At 44.6% G+C, this 21,142-nt stretch overlaps 1 non-coding gene across 1 annotated transcript; it reads right to left on the bottom strand.

Annotated features, from left to right (window-relative positions):
• Positions 1-220: 220 nt before the first annotated feature.
• On the bottom strand, positions 221-442 carry LOC117050519. The gene has a single exon (XR_004427092.1). It is a non-coding gene; the product is annotated as a small nucleolar RNA U3 (small nucleolar RNA).
• Between the last annotated feature and the right edge of the window lie 20,700 nt (positions 443-21,142).

A 21,142-nucleotide genomic window follows, 5' to 3' on the forward strand; every position in this document is an offset into this window, starting at 1 on the left:
TGGAATCCAAGGCTTTGGGAGAAGCAAGACCTTCTTGGGATGTGGATGCTATGAGCAGGCTCAGGTTGTACATATGTGTAAATACACCATATTTCCTAAAGACACCACGGTCTTCTCTGTCCCTCATTCAGAGGAAACCAAACCCTGGGTACTCCTGGAATCTTGCATTCTTCAGAGACTGAGGTGGCATGCAGGCTCAGCAGTTCCTTGGGTTTGTGCAACCACAGTGTCTCTGTTCCCTTCCCCCCAGCCTTCGGATAAAAGGAAGGCGGATTAGGCAACAGCCGCAAGCAAGAGGTGCATCACTGCGCCACAGTCCATTCCTTCCTGCTCAGAACTAGCAGTCAGACTTTGACTCCTCATGGTTCGCTCAGCCAGCCACTTTCAAGTATACACTTCTCGAGTCTGACGCTATAGAAATAATTCCTGAAAGTATTGCCAAGACCCAGCACTGATACACTGGCAGCTCGGTTTAGCTGGAAGTTCAAGGTGGAAGAAGACCTCTGGATCTCTTTCAGCAGCAGAGGCTGAATCAATTTCAGCCCTTTATTTCTTAAATCTAGGGGTGTCTGCTCTTGAGTTTAGAAAACTCTACGCCATGGCAAAATGGTTTGTTTTTAAGGTGCCACTTGGTTGCAAGCGACTGAGACCTTGTACACATTAATGGCAGTAAGGTCATTCTTCTCTCTCTCTCTTTTTCAATATTTTATTTTTCAATTTTCTAATTTTACACCATCCAAACTTCTTTTTCTGCAACAATTTTCATATACCCAATATTAATACCAACCCCTCCCCCCTTTCTGCGGTTACTTAAGTTATATCTTTTCCTCTGCATATCCAAGTTAAACCTAATTATTTTTTTGTCCAAAACAATCATATTTAAAATATTTAACTGCACGTTTTTATGTCAACCCTGCTAATGATTTAAGTTTTTTTTTTTTACAATACCTCTTTAAATATTCAATAAATGATCTCCATTCTAAATTTAATACTTTTTCTTCCTGCTTTCTTATTCTTCCAGTAAGTTTCGCCTTTCTGCATACACCAATAATTTCTGCTGCCAATCTTCCTTGGCTGGGACTGCTTCTTCCTTCCATCTCTGGGCATATATCATTCTGCCAGGTGTGGTTACATACATAAATAATTTCTTCTGTTTGTTAGGTATCTCTGAACCTATTATCCCCAAAACAAAATCTTCTGGTTTCTTAATAAAAGTTAGCTTGGACATTTTTTCAACTCATTATATATCATTTCCCAGTAAACTTTAGCTTTTTTACAAACCCACCCCATATGAAAAAGGTGCCTTCTTTTTCTTTGCACTTCCAACAATTCTTGGATTCTGATTTATACATTTTTGCTAGTTTACTAGGTGTTAAGTACCATCTATGCATCATTTTCATAGAGTTCTCTTTTATCCCATAAAGGTAAAGGGACCCCTGACCATCAGGTCGAGTCGTGGACAACTCTGGGGTTGTGGCGCTCATCTCGCTTTATTGGCCGAGGGAGCCAGTGTTCAACTTCTGGGTCATGTGGCCAGCATGACTAAGTTGCTTCTGGCGAACCAGAGCAGCCCACGGAAATGCCATTTACCTTCCCGCCGGAGCGGTACCTAATTATCTACTTGCACTTTGATGTGCTTTCGAACTGCTAGGTGGGCAGGATCAGGGACCGAGCAACGGGAGTTCACCCCGTCGTGGGGATTCGAACCACCAACCTTCTGATTGGCAAGCCCTAGGCTCTGTGGTTTGACCCACAGCATCCATAGCACACTGTAAATTTCACATCTACAATCCACAATTGTTCCCATGCTGCAATTTCAACATTATATCCTATATCCATTGCCCAAGGTCATTCTTTTCCTCATTAGGATCGAAGCTGGTTTGGGGGAAAATATATCAGAATGCAATGTTTTATCAGAAGCAGCAGGATAGATATCAGGATGGTAGGCTAACATTCTGTTTACACCTGCTTCCCAAACCAGTGGTAGTTGTACATCAGATATACATCGGATGTGCAAAGTAAATGGGAGTGTGTACACAGTCTTTAAATGTGAACTGAATTGAGTTTCTTCCTTTTCCCCATGCACACGTACCTGGAATTAAGTCCTGTTGAACTCAGTAGGGCTTCCTTTTGAGCAGGCACACATAGAATTGAACTATAAGGATCTCAGCATGGCTGAAGCAGCAGGCAAGGTGAATTAACTTGGTAATAAAACAGTCATTTTAGAGCTACGGTTTCCATTTTTTATCGGCGCATGACTTCTCCTAGTCTGCTACACACAGCTGATGACTGGAATAATCTCCAACCATTAAAGAGTTAGTAAAGTTTAATATGTTGAAAATGAGTTTTAAATTGATTAAAGTTTATGAACAATGCATGCCACATAATAATTATACCACTTGAGGTTGGCTTTTTTAAACCCCCCCTCCCTAACTTATCCTTGGTGAAAATTAATCTGCCTCCTCACGTTCTCATCTTTCCTTGTTGTTCTAGTACCTTTTATGCGTCGCCTTGATTGCTGTCAATTTGTTTCTTTAATGTAAGCAATTAAATGGCTGATAGTTTCTGCTGGCGTTCAATTATCTCCTCGCCTGACAATAGCACCAGCTGCAACCAATTTTCACAAACCAAATTGCACAGAAAGGTTTGGTCTTGGAGATTTTGGTGCACTGGGGAGAGGAGGAGTTGTGTGGGGTAAAGAAACCAGCAAGGATTTCTTTTCTTTTCTTTTATTTTCTTTTGGTTTGTGTTTTTATTTACATTCATTATTTACTTTTTATTTCCACCAGTGTTTTTTTTAATAAAAATATATTTGATATTAACCTTGTATAATTTCTTCCAAACTTTAATAAAATTTATTGGGGGGGGGGAAGAGAGAAGCAGCTAGAACCTCTTGTAACAATAAGAAAATCCTTGAAAAAGTAATCAATCTTCTTGGCTGTTGTGACGGATTGGCCCTAGGGTGGAGGAGTTATGACATCCCGGCTCAGAAGGAGTTAATCCACCTTCATCTTGACAGACAGTTCATCCTTTGGGGGTGGGGCGATCCCCCGGTTTAAAAGGAGGGAACAGCCATTTTGGCAGTTGAGAAGAGGCAGGGTGTGTGTGGAGACAGGGAAGAAGAGGGGTGTAGGGCCAGGATAGTGGTGGTTAGGCTAGGATAGGATGAAGATCAGTCGGTTATACTGAAAGAGTTCATACTTTAGATGTAACTAAGCTGATGAACTATTGAAGTACGTGAAACATGATGTTCTGAAATAAATAAAGACTTGTTTTTTTGTTGAGCCAAGAGAAAAGAGGCATTTATTTGGTCCAGCGATATATGGATGCTCATGAGGAGGTGAACTCAGGGAAAAGACAAAACTGACCTTGTTGCATTGGGCAAAAGGCCCTTCTTCTGAGCTGCGCCAATAAAACTCAGAGACAAGAGGAGCTAGGAGTCCATTTTGTTTTCTTTATTGCAAAGCAATAAGGGTTACAGTCGAATCATTTTCGCAATCCTGCAACCCCGCCCAAAGGTCTGGGCAGGGGTATTTATAACATTTCAGACAAAAGATTTCAATTTAACCAATCATATTTCATTACCTCATTTAAGTTTAGTACGCATGTACATTACCTAATCTAATACGCATGCGCAATGAGCATTGTTAACTTAACCTTGATTCTCAGAGATTGTTACATTTTCGTTAGTTTGCGTGCATGGGAATCTGTGTTAGGCCTTTGTTTTATGTATCAACTTATGTTCAAGCTTATGAATGTGATTGACGTATTTGCTGTCCTTCTTTCCCTGTAGGGAAGGTCTCATGCCAAATCATCTGTTTCCTTAAAGCAACAGGTTACCATAATATTTCTATTATAAGCATATTCAATGATTTATTGGGGTTCACATTATCATATTCATTGTGGCCCCTTTGGGTCACTGCTACAACCTGCAGGGTGATAGTTTGTGTCTCGGAGTTTCACTCAGGAGGGGCAAAAGGGCAGAAACCTCGGTCAGGCTACACAGTTACTAAAAGGGTTTAGCTAACTGACGCAGTGGGGGATCTAATGAGAGAGAGAGCCCCAGAACTGATAGAGCTGAGAGGTATTCTCAACCCAGGAGCCCAGAGCAAAATATATATATAACAGGCCATGGAAGCTAGACAAGAGAACCCCGTTACTAAGTTATCCCTAGTTATAATAAAAAGGGATTATCCACACAGACGGGCCTCTAGGCATCGAGGTGGGGTGGATAGAAAAAGTGACCCAGAACACCTCAGAAGTAATACACTTACCGGTAGTAACAGAGGGGTAGTTGGCAGGGAGGTTCGTCACAGCTGTATCATCAACAACAACATCATCATTTTTTTATTTGTATGCTGCCTTTCCACAGTTAAAAAAAATGCTCAAGGCGGCGTACAATAGGAAAGGCTTTACATAATTACAAACATAGCAAAGTGGTCATAAAAAATAAACAAAACACATTAAAAACTACATAACAAAACTGAACAATTTCCACATAAAAATAAAAGATACAAAAGGTGAATATCAGTAATATCAGTTAATATCAGTAACAACAGCAAAAACTCCCAACAGAACTTCCCTCAAAATACAGTGGTGCCTTGTGTCACGTTACCTTCGGGTAACATAATTTTGAGTTACGGACGTGGCGAACCCGGAAGTGTACGTGAGGGATTTATTGCAAACCAAGTGTTCCTCTGTGGTGAGCTTTGCAGGGTTTGCAATGTCGTTGGAAGCCGATTGAAGTCCAGACATTGTCTTCTGGACAATGAAGGAAAACAGCATGAATGCTAGAACTTGTGTTTATTGTTATAAGCAGTAACAAACATAGAATCATAGAATCATAGAGTTGGAAGAGATCACAAGGGCCATCCAGTCCAACCCCCTGCCAAGTAGAAAACACCATCAAAGCATTCCTGACAGATGGCTGTCAAGCCTCCGCTTGAAGACCTCCAAAGAAGGAGACTCCACCACACTCCTTGATAGCAAATTCCACTGTCAGGAAGTTCTTCCTAATGTTTAGGTGGAATCTTCTTTCTTGTAGTTTGAATCCATTGCCCCGTGTCTGCTTCTCTGGAGCAGCAGAAAACAACCTTTCTCCCTCCTCTATATGACATCCTTTTATATATTTGAACATGGCTATCATATCACCCCTTAACCTTCTCTTCTCCAGGCTAAACATACCCAGCTCCCTAAGCCGTTCCTCATAAGGCATCGTTTCCAGGTAACACATGGATTACACACCATCGCACCACCACGGCAGCCACAGCCTCACTATCACAAAATACAGGCATATACAGTGGTACCTTGGGTTAAGTACGCTTCAGGTTAAGAACTCCGCTAAGAACAGAAATTGTGCTCTGACAGCGCAGTGGCAGCAGGAGGTCCCATTAGTTAAAGTGGTGCTTCAGGTTAAGTACGCTTCAGGTTAAGAACGGACCTCCGGAACGAATTAAGTACTTAACCCAAGGTACCACTGTATCTGGATATAGCTACTCTGTTACAGCATGACACTGATTGGCTGATCTAAACCAATCCTTAACTTACCCCTACTGTTGACCAACCAATCAGGCTGTCTCTAGGCAGACTGCAAAATATATCTCACTTCCGGGTTTCGCTGTGCGCGCATGCGCAGAAGCACTCTATTGCGCCACCCGTGTGTGCAGAAGCGGCCCCTCCGGATATGGACTTTTCGGGGTTAAGTACAGAGCCCCGGGATGATTTAAGTTCGTATCCGGTGGGTCCACTGTACCCCAGTCCTTGCTGAGTAGCGGCGGTGGCGGCAGCAGTCCTTATGAGGCCTGTGAGGCCCCGCCCTGGTCCAGGTGGGGAGTGGCAGGAACGGGGCCCTCAAGCCCTCAAGCAGGGGAGTAAGTAGCTCATGCCCGGGATGAAGTGCAGGAAGCTGCTTTCTTCTGCCTTGTGTGGCCTGGGAGTCCTGGGTGTGCTTTCTGGTGGGTGGGCAGTGGAGTCAAGGAGGCAGAAGCATGGTGCGGGGTGTGGGTGTCCGTCCCAGATTTTGGTCAGAAAAAGTTGGAGCGTGTCTGGCTTCAGGGAATCTAATCCCCCTCCCCTCACGGCTGGCAGCCAGAAATGGGAAAGCAAGAAGTTCCTGCCATGGTATTTTATTCAATATTCACACAGAGAGACTGATGATGCCGCCTCTCAGAGTTGCTCCATGTTGCTCTGTGTTGCAACCCCCTCCATCTCTCCTATTCTACGTCATCCCTGTGCCTCTGAGCTTTCTGTTCTACTATTCGCAATGCCCGCCTCGTCCTGGGAGGGTGTGTGCATCAGGAATGCTTTCCTAAGATACTGAGTCTGTCAACTGTCCCTCCCCTGGTGCTTCTTCCTGTTGCTCCCCTCCCAATATTTTCCAGCTTCTCCCCTCTGCAGCCTCTGAACTATGGCCTTCTGCATACCACTGTTCGAAATCTATATTGTCCTCCTGTTCCCGGGAAGGTTCAGGAGGAGGTGGGGCGGTCCCCACCATTCCTCCTCTGTCCAGCCCTTGACAGAGGGTATACTAGAAGAATCTTTGCCCACCCACCTGACTCCTCCTCATCCATCTTCCTGCTGTGAAAGGAGTCTGCTTGCCCAGGGCTCCCTTTATACACCTGTAACTGAAGCAGAACAGCAGGCAGGCCGAGCACGGCATCCCTTGTAACTAATAATCAACACAAGCATGCAAGAAAAGGAGCTTCCTAATTGATGACAGCAACCCCCACCGCGGAGACGGATAAACTGGCAGGGCCACGTTCTAATTTAATTTGGGCTGAGGAATATCCCATCAAATAAAACAGAAGCCGGTATTGGCTGGAGACAAATTCAGCTCTCAGCCGTTTTGTCTTGTAAATATCTTCTCCTCTGCTGTACCTGTCAGGGGACCTCTCTGTTTGCTCACTTTGCACAATAACAGCCGGTTGGGCTGCAGGTTTGGAGGAGTGGCTGCAAGGAGGATGGAAGGAAGCAATATAAGTGTTGGGTAGGGGCAGTAATTTTTAGGGGGACACAGAGAAGAAGAAGAAGAAGAAGAAGAAGAAGAAGAAGAAGAAGAAGAAGAAGAAGAGTTTAATAATAATAATAAATTTTTATTTATACCCTGCCTTTCCCCCCCAAACTGGGCTCAGGGCGGCTAACACCAATAAAATCACAACAAAAACATAAAACAATTCATTAAAATACAGATTAAAAAACAATTTAAAATTTAATTTAGACTGCAGCCTCATTTTTAAGTAGCCCGCCAATCACACCAAAAGAATGAAACATCAGGGTTAAACTGAAACCAACCCAAAGGCCATGTGGAACAGCTCCGTCTTGCAGGCCCTGCGAAAAGATGCCAAATCCCGCAGGGCCCTGGTCTCTTGTGACAGACCGTTCCACCAAGTCGGGGCCAGTACTGAGAAGGCCCTAGTTGAAGCCAACCTAGCATCCTTGTTGCTCGGGACCTCCAAAAAGTTATTATTTGAGGACATTAAGGTCCTACCCGGGACATTGGATATCCCACTTTATCACTACCCGAAGGAGTCTCAAAGCGGCTAACATTCTCCTTTCCCTTCCTCCCCCACAACAAACACTCTGTGAGGTGAGTGGGGCTGAGAGACTTCAAAGAAGTGGGACTAGCCCAAGGTCACCCAGCAGCTGCATGTGGAGGAGCAGGGAATCGAACCCGGTTCACCAGATTACGAGTCTACCGCTCTTAACCACTACACCACACTGGCTCTCATACCCCTAAACATATTGTGACTCTAAGTTTGGCCTCATTGAGGGGCAGTATTTCAATATGAGTAGAAAAACGAGAGTGCCCCTAAACATTTTTTTTAAAAGAAAACAAGTACTGGATGGGGAAAGCATTCGTCAAACCTGGAAGTACAAATGATTCCCCCCCTTTTTTTTACTCTGCAATACAATAGATCAGATGTAATATTAAGGAGAGGCAGTCAAATGCAGTTTAGTGACTCGTGGTCTGACAGGAGGTATTGATCAAATGTTTGCTGGCAATCCTTGCCAGTCAGCCAGCTTTCCCCACCCATCCTTGATGTCTGTTGATTTGTGATCATCACACTCCCCGACCATCACCTCAAGCTGCTTCATAAAACACTCCCCCCAAAGGCAAAGCAAAACCCCTAAACTTCAGGTTATTTATTAATCATTACACTCCATACTTAACTTAAAGAAGAGACGCTGTTGATAGATGCTCTTCTTTTTCTTTTAAAATGTGGGGCACACCCCCCCAAAGGAAAGAAATTATACTTTTGGATTTAGGTTTTGGGCCTTTCTAAACAGCTGGAATCCAAAACAGAACCGAGTACATAGTTCGTGGTTAATCTGTGGAACTCTCCTTCACAGGAAGCAGTGATGGCCACAGACTTCAATGCCTTTAAGAGAGGATCGGACAAACTCATGCAGGAGAAGAAGCCTATCAATGAGTGCTAGGCATGATGGCTGAAGTGTAGGTGGGTTCCCACGAGGCAAGACACAGTGATAACAGCAAGAACCTGTATTGAACTAACAGAATTGGACAACAGGGGCAAAGCAACTGCTTATATACACTTCTGAAGGCCTGGGCCACTCCCACTCCCAACGTGATTGGCTTCCTAAACTTCCAAGCTGCGAATCATGACTCAGAGTTTAAGGGCCAACGGCAGAGGCCCAAATCCTGAAATGTTCTGTGATTGGATATCATGTATCGAATCAGAACACAGGGGCTCAGAGTCCTTAGTCCAGACTCAAGCTCAGGCAAACACAGACCACCGAATACAAAACAATGGCTACGTTCTGCCGCAATATTTCTGAACACCAGTGGCTGGAAACCACAGGAAGTAGAGAGTGCTCTTGTGTTCAAATCCTGCTTGCAGGTTTCTTACAGACATCTGGACTTGGTGTTTCATTCGCCTGACTCAGGAGACATTTTTCATGTCCTTAAAATCTATACCCATCTGTGGAGTTAAATATGCTTAACTCAGTACAACAGGAGTGCAGAACCTCAGGGCGGAACCCCACATGTGGTATGCTAAGCCTCTGTTTGTTCCTTGGGTCACACCCCATCTCCCAGGCCACACAACCGTGGGGCACATCCTCCTTTAGTGTTGTTGTTTTTCCTGGTTTGAATGTGCTCTTGAATGTGATAATGTTTCTTGCTTGCCTGGATGGAGTGCAGAGAGGGCTGTGGACGAGCGTGTCTCTCTAGAAACTAACCTACTATACCAAAGGAAAATTGGGCATCGCTTGCTTTTGATTTTGGTCTAGCCTACCTCTAGCATGGGACCCAGGTGGCGCTGTGGGTTAAACCACAGAGCCTAGGGCTTGCTGATCAGAAGGTCGGCAGTTCGAATCCCTGTCACGGGGTGAGCTCCCGTTGCTCGGTCCCAGCTCCTGCCCACCTAGCAGTTCGAAAGCATGTCAAAGTGCAAGTAGATAAATAGGGACCGCTCCAGCGGGAAGGTAAACGGTGTTTCCGTGCGCTGCCCTGGTTCGCCAGAAGCAGCTTTGTCATGCTGGCCACATGACCCGGAAGCTGTCTACGGACAAACGCCGGCTCCCTCGGCCTATAGAGCGAGATGAGCGCCGCAACCCCAGAGTCGGACACGACTGGACCTGATGGTCAGGGGTCCCTTTACCTTTTTACCTCTAGCATGGGACACGGGTGGTGCTGTGGGTTAAACCACAGAGACTAGGGTTGGCCGATCAGAAGGTCGGCGGTTCGAATCCCCATGACGGGGTGAGCTCCCGTTGTTCGGTCCCAGCTCCTGCCAACCTAGCAATTCAAAAGCACGTCAAAGTGCAAGTAGATAAATAGGTACTGCTCCAATGGGATGGTAAATGGTGTTTCCGTGCGCTGCTCTGGTTCACCAGAAGCAGCTTAGTCAGCTGGCCTCATGAACCGGAAGCTGTACACCGGCTCCCTCGGCCAGTAAAGCGAGATGAGCGCTGCAACCCAAGAGTCGTCCGTGACTTGACCTAACGGGGTCCCTTTACCTTTACCTCTAGCATGCGGCTCCTGGAAAGTTGTGCGGAAGGGAATGTGGACCTTGGGCTGAAAAAGGTTTCCCCAATCCCTGTTGTGAAATATTGTTTTATTTTATTTTTTACTATTTACATATTTGTAAACTGCTTTGCAGCCCGTAAGTATCAGAAGGTATTAATATGATATATAGAACTGGCAAGAGTGACAAATAGAATAAGATCAGGATGAAAAAAAGTATCAGAGGAAGATTGGAAATGTTTCGTAGATTATTTGGAAATGTATTGTGAACATATTAAAAAGTTAACAGTAAAAGCATAAATTCAGCAGTAAGGAATATTGAGATATAAAGGTGAGAAGAATAAAATATGGGGAAAATTAAAGTATGCAGTGGAAAAGAAAGTGACAAAATGAACCATGGAAAGGATGAAAGGGGAGTCAATATCAATTTTTAAAAAATGGTTTCTAGCTCAAAAACTGAAAATGATAAGTAAAAATGGAAAAGATACAATAAAAGGGTATTAAACTTAAAGAAGGAAGAAAGTATCACAAGGTAAAAATCAGATGAAATGCAACCCTCCCCACACAATAAGAATAAAACCATTCTTGCAAACTCTAAAAATAACCATTTTTACAGGTATACCATTAATTCGAGCCCACTGAGGGTCGACTGTGGGCATTGCAGAGGGTTGGACTAGATGACCGCTGGGGTCCCTTCCAACTCTGAAGTTCTATGATTCTATGACTGCGTCACGGCATTGACCACTTAATAATGAAGGACATGATCCGGCGAAAGCCAAGCACTTTTGAAAGCCCATTGATTTTAGTGGGAGAGCAAAGCCTGCGGTTAAATCTCTTCCGATTGAAATCGATTCAACTTCAAAGTCCTTAAATTTAGATGCAGCATGTCCAATGAGAGGAGTAATAAACGGTAACCATCTGAGCAGAGTTCAAAAGTAATTGTGATACAGACAGTCCCTATGCACTGACCTGTGATCAGACAAGAGACACACAGAAGATTTTTTGGGGGGTGGGGAGGAGGGAGAAAGAATGAAACAAGTTCTTAGCTTAGTGCTCTGTAGCAGCAATCCATCAGCTACTGTATTTCAAGCAGCCCTATTGATTTCCCCCTTTTCCATTGTTCGTTGTAAATAAGATTATAAATAAGAACCTAATGGACAACTTAGAAGGTTTAAATCTAGAACATCTTTCTCAGTTAGTTGGCTTCTGTTTGTTGAATTTGTTTTGTGACAGTAGGGAGAAGGCCTCTCCCTGCAGCATTATCATCTATTATGGACTGGTATTATACTTAAACACTTTAACTTAAAAAAAATTATATATTGCCTCCTTTGGTCTTCCAGATCTCTGCCTTTACATCTTGCTTTTTCCTGCTTCTGAGCATCAACAAATATGACCAGAACCAAGCAAGTTCACAGTCAAGATTTGTTACTGATTTGTTTGCTACTACGCTGTAGTCTAAACCACAGAGCCTAGGGCATGCCAATCAGAAGGTCGGCAGTTTGAATCCCCGCGACGGAGTGAGCTCCCGTTGTTCGGTCCCTGCTCCTGCCCACCTAGCAGTTCGAAAGCACGTCAAAGTGCAAGTAGATAAATAGGTACCATTCCAGTGGGAAGGTAAATGGCATTTCCGTGCGCTGCTCTGATTCACCAGAAGCGGCTTTGTCATGCTGGCCGCATGACCCGGAAGCTGTACACCGGCTTCCTCGGCCAGTAAAGCGAGATGAGCGCCGCAACCCCAGAGTCGTCCATGACTGGACCTAACGGTCAGGGATCCCTTTACCTTTATACAATTCTTGTTTGAGAAAATTTCAGTGGAAGTCAGTTTTAAAAATAAACGAACAAGCTCTCTCTCTCTCACTCATCTCTTCTCTTTCTCTCTTTTAATTCCTTTTTTATTCCTTCTCTGCCTATGGATTAATGTTTTGGTTTGTACCAAAAAGTAAAGAAAGATATTTGACAATAATCTTTGTATTTTTCTTTACAAACTCTATTTTTTTTAATGAAGAAAATAAATATATATCCAAATACCATAAGTTTCCTGAGTTCCAGAGGGGTTCATTATTTCTGTGAGGTACCTGCTGCATTGGTTGCCCCAGTTCTTTGGTTATATGTTAAAGTCGCACATAATCTGAATAGTGTGAATCAAGCATGTTGTTCATGGCAGATGAACAGTGAGGTCTAGCTCTCAAATAGCTTCTGGCACTGTCCTCTGCGGAGATCAGGAAACAATAAATGCATCCCTCAACCAGCCCTGGTGAAAGCACATAACAGTTGTACCTTGGTTCTCAAACTTAATCCATTCCATAAGTCCGTTCCAAAACGAAAGCGTTTCAAAACCAAGGCGGGCTTTCCCATAGAAAGTAATGCAAAATGGATTAATCCAGAGTGGCTGGGGAAACACAGCCAGATGGGCGGAGTATAACTATAATAATAGTAATAGTAATAATAATAATAATAATAATAATAATAATAATAATAATAATAATAATAATAATAATAATAATAATAATAATGTATCTATAATGTAACATGAATTTTACTATCTAATGGGAGCATTGATCCATAGAATGAAAGCAATAAACGATGTACTGCAGTCTCACAATCAATCGATCAATCAGTAGCTGAACTGGGTTCCACACAGTCACAAAAACAAACAAAAAGACCCACAAAAACACACAATATATGGCAAAAATGGACATACCTCATTTTAACACTCAAAATGGAAGCGTGGCACTCAAATCGGAAGCGTAACACTCAAAACGGAGCACGTTCGGTTTCTGAAAAAAGTTCGCAAACCGGAACACTTACTTCCAGGTTTGCAGTGTTTGGGTTCCAAGTTGTTTGAGTACCAAGGCATTTGAGAACCAAGGTACCACTGTACATCTTTAGGAATGCAAAATCCCCATTAGAAAGTGACAATTTAAAGATCCCACTGAGACTAACGAAGCGTGGCAAGATCCTGCTGGCATGCAGGTTTCTGCAGATGTGTGCAGAAAATAAGTTGCCCCATATGGAGCCCTTTCAAAGATGACTGAACTTTGTAAAATTAACTATGTGGCAGCTCGCCTCTGACAGTTACATGCAAAACTGAGAGAAGCAACAGGAATTACAACTCTTGAGTGCTTTTTTCCAGTTTGGCCTAGACTTCATCAGTAATTAACTGCTGCCCAGTATGACTGACTAGCAGATGGCCATTTTGACGATGGCTGGAATGTGTTTGGAGGGAGAGTTTGTCTATTGCAAAGGACGCTAGCTGGGTGCATTGTGAATCTATGTGCTCTGCAGAGATATATTGCACTCCTGCTAGCAGATATCGATCACTGATGGCTGGACCACTCAAGGTCAGGTCTGCCTTCACTGCAGTGGTGTACTTGAGAGCAACAGTCCCCCTTGTCAGAGCAAATGTCATCTGTCAGTTACACCAGGAGTGGAAATAGAGGGTATGGTGGTGTTCTAATATGAATTAATTCTACTCACAGTGATCCAGTATGTTTCCAAGCACAATTCAAAGTGTTGGTGCTGACCTTTAAATCCCTAAACAGCCCCAACCCAGTATACCCGAAGGAGCATCTCCACCCCCATCATTCAGCCTGCACACTGAGGTCCAGCGCTGAGGGTCTTCTGTTGGTTCCCTCACTGCAAGAAGTGAGGCTACAGGCAACCAGCAGAAGGCCTTCTCGGTGGTGACACCCACCCCGTGGAATGCCCTTCCTTAAGATGCCAAGAAAATAAACAACTATCTGATTTTTAGAAGACATCTGAAGGCAGCCCTGTTTGCAGAAGTTTTTAATGTTTGATGTTTTATCATGTTTTTAATATTCTGTTGGGAACTGGCCAGAGTGGCTGGGGAAACCCAGTCAGATGGGCAGGGCAGAAAGAAAGAAAGAAAGAAAGAAAGAAAGAAAGAAAGAAAGAAAGAAAGAAAGAAAGAAAGAAAGAAAGAAATCCCATGATCGGCACACAGTTGTTACCATGCCAGAAACAAAAGACTAATATAATGCATTTTTGTATGTTATTTTTTACAAACATATGCATTTTTCTTGTGGACACTTTACTGCAATATATACAGTTTATCTCATTGCAAAATTCATTGCATTGCAAAATTCGGAGAAGTACAACTTTCAAAGGATGGCTGTGTCTTGTTTTGGCAAGTGCGAATTAGGGATGTTCAGCTTTGAATGTGAACTGAATTGAATTCCTCCGCCATCCCCACTCAGGTCATGATCTACCTGGATCAAATCAGGTGGGGTGCTTTGAAACCTGAGTTTTGTGGATTCCTCCTCTCACCCTATTTATGAAATTATTTTCTGCAGAGACAGGCGGGCCCGGACCCCTTATCAGACATGGCTTGTCAGCATCCTAGCAAAGCAAGGAAAACAACAGTAAAATGCTGCTCCTTTTCCTCCCAGAGATCTTGCACATTTGGTAGATGACAAGAGGCAGCAGCAGATGTTTGACATATACAAACATGACAGGAAGGAAAAGGTGGTGAGTTATACAGGTTTCTCCTGCATGATAAGCAGTCAGGCTCCCCGCTCATCCCTTGTGATGCTGTGCCGAGAGAGTGAATCAAAGGAATTTTATAAGATGGTTTATGATTGCCGTCATGTGGATTTGGCAGCAACTCATGAAATAATAGCCACACAATAGCAAGTTGACATTTAGTAAGGAAGAGCTCAACATCTAAGTGTGTGCTTGACTTACGGGTGTCTCCTCTACCTTGTTTCTGGGTGCTGAGAGCTACCGTTGTTTGTTGGATTGTGCAACGAAGAGCATCGCACCACAGGTCTTACCTAGTTCAATGTTCTGTTCTTCGCAACAACCAGGTATATAGCTGCTGCGTGGAATAGTGTTTAGAACAGTGGTCTAAGACCTGAGAGCGCAAAATATGGTCTGAAGCTCAACATAAAAAAAAACTAAGATCATAGCCACTGGTCCCATCACCTCCTGGCAAATAGAAGGGGAAGAAATGGAGGCAGTGAGAGATTTCACTTTCTTGGGCTCCATGATCACTGCAGATGGTGACAGCAGTCACGAAATTAGAAGACGCCTGCTTCTTGGGAGGAAAGCAATGACAAACCTAGACAGCACCTTAAAAAGCAGAGACATCACCTTGACGACAAAGGTCCGTATAGTTAAAGCGATGGTTTTCCCAGTAGTAATGTATGGAAGTGAGAGCTGGGCCATAAAGAAGGCTGATCGCCGAAGAATTGATGCTTTTGAATTCTGGTGTTGGAGGAGACTCTTGAGAGTCCCATGGACTGCAAAAAGATCAAACTTATCCATCCTTAAAGAAATTAGCCCCGAGTGCTCACTGGAAGGACAGATCCTGAAGTTGAGGCTCCAGTACTTTGGCCACCTCATGAGAAGAGAAGACTGCCTGGAAAAGACCCTGATGTTGGGGAGACTGAGGGCACAAGGAGAAGGGGACGACAGAGGATGAGATGGTTGGACAGTGTTCTCGAAGCTACTAACATGAGTTTGGCCAAACTGTGGGAGGCAGTGAAAGATAGGAGTGCCTGGTGTGCTCTGGTCCATGGGGTCATGAAGAGTCGGACACGACTGAACGACTGAACAACAACAAAAGACCTGAGATGCCAGGGTTCAAATCCCTGCTCACTGGGTAACCATGGACCACACATAGACTCTCAACTTAACAGAGTTGTTGCGAGAACAAAATGGGGAGGAACAGAACCATGTGTGGCACCTTGAGCTCCTTGGAGGAAAGGTGAGATATTGATGTAGTAAAAAAGTTAAAAAAATAAAAGCCATTGCTAGACCTTTCCTGCTTCATAAAGTAGAGATGTTGGAGAATTTCAAAAGAAATGGAAATTGCTACCCTTTGCATGTCCATCTGTGGTTAGGTATGGAAGTCAGTCAAGAGAATGCAATCTGTATTTGAACACATCACTGTTTTCTCTCTTTCTTTTTAAGTCCATAAACAATATGTGATTCATGACTTTTCTTTACATTGTTTCAACATTTCCTTAACATTTGAATGAATTTAAGTGGCACAAGTTACCTAAATTCCACACAGTGATAAGAATCACAAAGGATTTGGTGGAAACTGAACTGCAGTGGAATGGAAACGACTCTGATTTCAGAAGAGAAATTGCCGCCGTTTTGCATTCCTTTATAAGAAGACCTCGGGGTTGTGGCAAATAGTTCAGTGAAGATGTAGGGCCAGTTTGTGGCAGTTGTGAAAAAGGCAAATTCCATGTTAGGGATCATTAGGAAAGGAATTGAAACTAAAACTGCCGGTATCATAATACTGTTATGGTGTGGCCACATTTGAAATATTGTACACAGTTCTGGTCGCTTCACTTTGAAAAGGGCATTGTAGAGTTGGGAAAAGTACAGGAAAGGGCAATCAAAATGATCAAGGGGATGGACTGACTTAGCTACAAAGAAAGGTTGCAGCATTTGGGACTTTTTAGTTTGGAGAAAAGGCAAGTAAGAGGTGATATTATAGAAGTTTATAAAATTATGCATAGCATAGATGAAGTGGATTGTGGAATCATAGAATGTCAGGAGTCCAGGTTCCCACTTGATAACACAGCAAGAGTAGTTAATTAAAAAGGATGATTTATTGTCAAAACAAACAGATAGCTCCGGACGGCTCTAACACAACCTCCAATATCATCAGTCAAGATGACCCTTCTGAAGACTACTTCCGGCTTCTACAGAAGATAGAGAACTTTCACGTCTTACGTCTCTTGCTTTGTTTCCGGTCCAACAGCCAACTCTGAGGAGGGGTTGGATCAGCAACCCCCTCCTCCACCTACTTCCATAGCTGTTCTCTCCTGTTTGAACTTCCTGAGAGCTTTGGCTGGGTTCCAGCCCACTTTCAGCCGTTCCCTTATCACCCAGCATTCCAAGGGGCGGGGGAGTTGGCACTAGCTGCTGTTCATCCTGAATGAAATTAACTCTTTCTGTTCCTGGCTGCTTTCTTCCGAAGGCTGCAAACCTCCACTGAGAGCTGGCTGCAAACCTTCACTGGGAGTTGGCTCATTCCTGACATAGAATCTTAGAGTTGGAAGGGACCCAAGGGTCATCTAGTCCTACCCCCTGCAAGGGAGGGGTATACAGAAAAGCCCCCCCCTCAAATTTCTAGAACACATAGACATCCAATGAAGCTGAATGTTGGAAGATTCAGGAATTATTATTATTTTTTTTTTTAAAGAGGACCATCTCCATGCATAATGCATGGAACTCACTCGCTTGAAAGGCAGTGATGGCTATCAAGTTAAAAGGTAAAGGGATCCCGGACTGTTAGGTCCAGTCACAGACGACTCTGGGGTTGCGGCGCTCATCTTGCTTTATTGGCCAAGGGAGCCGGCGTACAGCTTCCAGGTCATGTGGCCAGCATGACTGAGCCACTTCTGGCGAACCAGAGCAGCGCACGGAAATGCTGTTTACCTTCCCGCCGGAGCGGTACCTATTTATCTACTTGCACTTTGACGTGCTTTCGAACTGCTAGGTTGGCGGCTATCAAGTTAGATGCCTTTAAAAGTGGTTTAGACAAATTCATGGAAAAGGCTGTGAGCTGCCCTGAGACCTCTGGGTATAGGGCAGAAAATAAATTCAATTAATAACAAATAACAAGTCTATCAATAGCTACCAACCATGGTGGTCAGAGGCAGTAATGCTTCTGGATATCTATTGCTGGAAACCACAGGAGGAGAGAATGCTCTTGCACTCAGGGCCTGAAGACTTTTTAAATTTTCCTCCGGTGGCCCCACTGAAGCTTATGCTCAGTGGTGGAGGACGCCTTTTGGCTACCCAGGGCAGCAGTGCGGAGGCACCCCCCCGGGGGCGTCGGCGCCGTGATGTCACGATGTCGGGCAGACTGTGCATGTGCAGAAATGCCACGCATGCCCAGACCATCCAGGCCGGCGCTGCTGCTCCTGCGGCGAACGGGTGAGCCGCCGAGTGAGCGGTGGGTCATGGGCCTGCCCCAGCCGTCCGTAAAGCAGTACAGACAGGTGCCGGGCAGCGGGGCTCGGTTTGGAGAGGGGCCACCAATTGTCACCCCCCTCCCATGGAACACGGGGCGCACCGCCCCCTACACCCCACCCTTCCTATGCCACTGCTTATGCTCCTGGTCCTCCTGGCCACCACTGGCAACCGCAGGAGGGAATTGTGACCTTCAAGCTGCAAAGGTTCCCCATCCATTCTAAGCTAATGGCCATTACTTCATCTTGCGGATGCAAACTCCGTCAATTAATTGTGCAGATCTTTCTCAACAACTGATGGCATTCCACTGGTTTTGACTGACATCGCAATTATTATTCTTATTTATTGCTTTCCTACCATATTGGCACTCAAGGCCTGGGCCCTGCCATTGCAATACTGCCTATCCTTCTCCAATTCCCTCTGCAGAGGCTTGGAATGTAATAAGATCTCCCTAATTTACATTGAGTGAATTACGTCGGACGCAAATGCCTCTCTCCAGCCTGCCAGGATTGAATTGCTTTTCAAAATCACAATGCAAACAAAATCAAGGACAGTACAGGAAGAAGATAATCACCTCATTGAACAGTCAGCTGGATGGAAAGTTATCTCTAAAATATACACCAGCATCAGATAGCTTTAACCAGAATCTTGTAAATTGAAACTAATAGAATTGGGAATCTGTCCTGGGTTCCAGCCAGGATTGGTAGCTGTACAGATTAAACGATAAAAGTGATGCACACACTATTAGAGTCATTTTTAATGGCATGCATAAATGAATGCTGGTCTCTGATGTGTAATGCTTTAATGATGAGAACTTTATTTTCCCATTGTTAGTGGTTTCTGCCAGATTACATTTTCAGCAGACAAAGAAAACAGAAGGCTTTGCCTGTTAATTGAAGTGAACAGAGCAGAAGTTATCCTCAGAATGACCACAGTGGAGAGTGACTGATAACATCCAGGCTGAGTTAAGAATGATTGTGAATGTGCATTACATTATCACTTACACTATTTTCGTTACAGTGACATGGAGTGTGTGTGTGTGTGTGTATGTGTGTGAATCTGTGTCCCTTCAGATGTTGGTAGACCAGTGGCGTAGCATGGGTTGCCAGAACCCAGGGCTGCGTGGAGGGGGAGGGTGGGTGTGAAAGAGGGAAACGGATGGCATACGCATGCACATTGAACTGCCATATGGCATCCACATCACCCAGGAGATTGCAGCCACAGAGATAAGAAAATAAGAGTCGTTCCATTGTCTGGAGAGATCACTTCCTGGTTCACATGGAGAAGTTGTTTTCAATGGAGTCCAGTGACGGAAGCACACAGTTATATTGAGGGTGTTGAAATTTTGCACCCGAGGCAACCGCCCCTGTGCCCCTCCCCATGCTACAAGATTATGGTAGAGTCCATCTCCCATCAATCCGAGCTGGCATGATCAGGGAAGATGAGAGGGTAGTCTAACAACATTTGGAAGGCCACGAGCTAGCCCGATGGTAGTGCTGTAGTACTGCTCTGACAATATTCCACCTGGTGGGATAATATTGACAGTTATCTCCTCTCCTGCCTTGCCTACCGCCTCCACAAGCATCTGAATATGTTGGTATATAGCTTTCACCTGCCACTCTGTTTTTGGTGGAGGGGGGAGATCAATAATAGCATATAACCAAGGTGGTGTACATGGTTCTTCCTGTCCTTGTTTAATCCACACAACAACCCTGTGAGGTAGGTTAGGCTGAGAGACAGTGCCTGGCTCCTAGGTCAGCCGCTGAGCTTCATGGCTAAGCAGGGACACGCTAACTTACACCACGCTGGCGTAGTTCTCACCCAAATGAACAGAGACACCTCGTAATCTATTGTTATTTTAGACGTCGTCAATGTAGTGCTGTAAGCTGGATAAGAGGTGGCTCCAACGAGCAGTAAGAATTGCAGAGAGGGTAATTGGTGTTAGTTTGCCTCCAATAGAGACACTTTATGCTGCTCGAGCCAGGAAGAGAGCAGAGGGAATCGTTGCAGACCCTTCGCATCCTGGTCATTACCTGTTTGATTTACTTCCATCCAGACGTCGTTACGGGACTCTATACACAAAAATGTCTAGGCACAGGAATAGTTTTTTTCCTTGTGCCATCAAACTGTTGAATTTGTAGTTGTGTGTGGAAGGGAGGTCAGTTGGTGGTATGGGGTTCCTTTGCTGTGCTGTTGTATCGTGAGGGGAATAGTGTTTGTATGAGGTACGTTTTTCTTTACATTGCAATGTAGTCAAAGCAAAATTCCAAGTATGATTGATACTTGGCCAATAAATTATTCCTTATTCCTTATTCCTTAATGTTTGGTCTGCATTTTACACTTATGTCCAGGCTACTGTTGGAGCAAGTGCTCCTTTTGGTCCACCCATCCTGCTCTCTCTCTCTCTCTCTCTCTCTCTCTCTCTCTCTCTCTCTCTCTCTCTCTCACACACACACACACACACACACAGCTATTATTTAGCTAGATCAAATCCCCATGCTCAGAAGCAGTATACCCCTGAATTCCAGTTGCTGGGAAGTGATAATGCATGAGGTCTATTGCCTCCACGTTTTCTCTACAGGTTGCATTTGTGGAAGGGGAATAGCTCTTTGGCTCCAGGTTCAATCTCCATCATCTCCAGGTAGGACAGGGAAATATTTCATGCCTGAAACCCTGAGGAGGCTCTGCCAGTCAGTGTAGACCAGGGGTCGGCATCCTGTGGCCCATGGGTCACAAGCGGCCTACAGTGGTCATTTAAACGGCCCCCGAGCTGAGCAGTCTGTTTGGTGAGTCCTCACACGCTGCACTAAACCGGCTCAGCGCAGAGCGGGGACTCGCTTCCGTGGCGCCGTCAATTGTGTCTGCATAGATGCAGATGCGATCCTGCGCACAGAGCGATCTCTACAGGAGTGAACCGGCCCAGGTGAGGTAAACCTTGCCCACCACTGGCGTAGACGCTACTGAGCTAGATGGAGCAAGCAAGAAACAGCTTCCTGTGACCTGTGGCCACCTGATCGAATCCAGCCAGGCAGTTTTCTTCTTGTGCTCTTGCTTGCAGAACTCTCTCTCTCTCAAAGCCACTTATTGAGGGTGGCATTGAGCAGCAAGGTGGGAAAGGAAGACAAAGGAAGCTATTTGTGGAAGAGAAAAGGGTAACTCCCCTGGAATGCTTTGACAAGCTGTCAGGCGGAATGATTGGAT

This window comes from Lacerta agilis, chromosome 7 (assembly GCF_009819535.1).
Source record: "Lacerta agilis isolate rLacAgi1 chromosome 7, rLacAgi1.pri, whole genome shotgun sequence".
Classification (NCBI taxonomy): Eukaryota; Metazoa; Chordata; class Lepidosauria; order Squamata; family Lacertidae; genus Lacerta; species Lacerta agilis.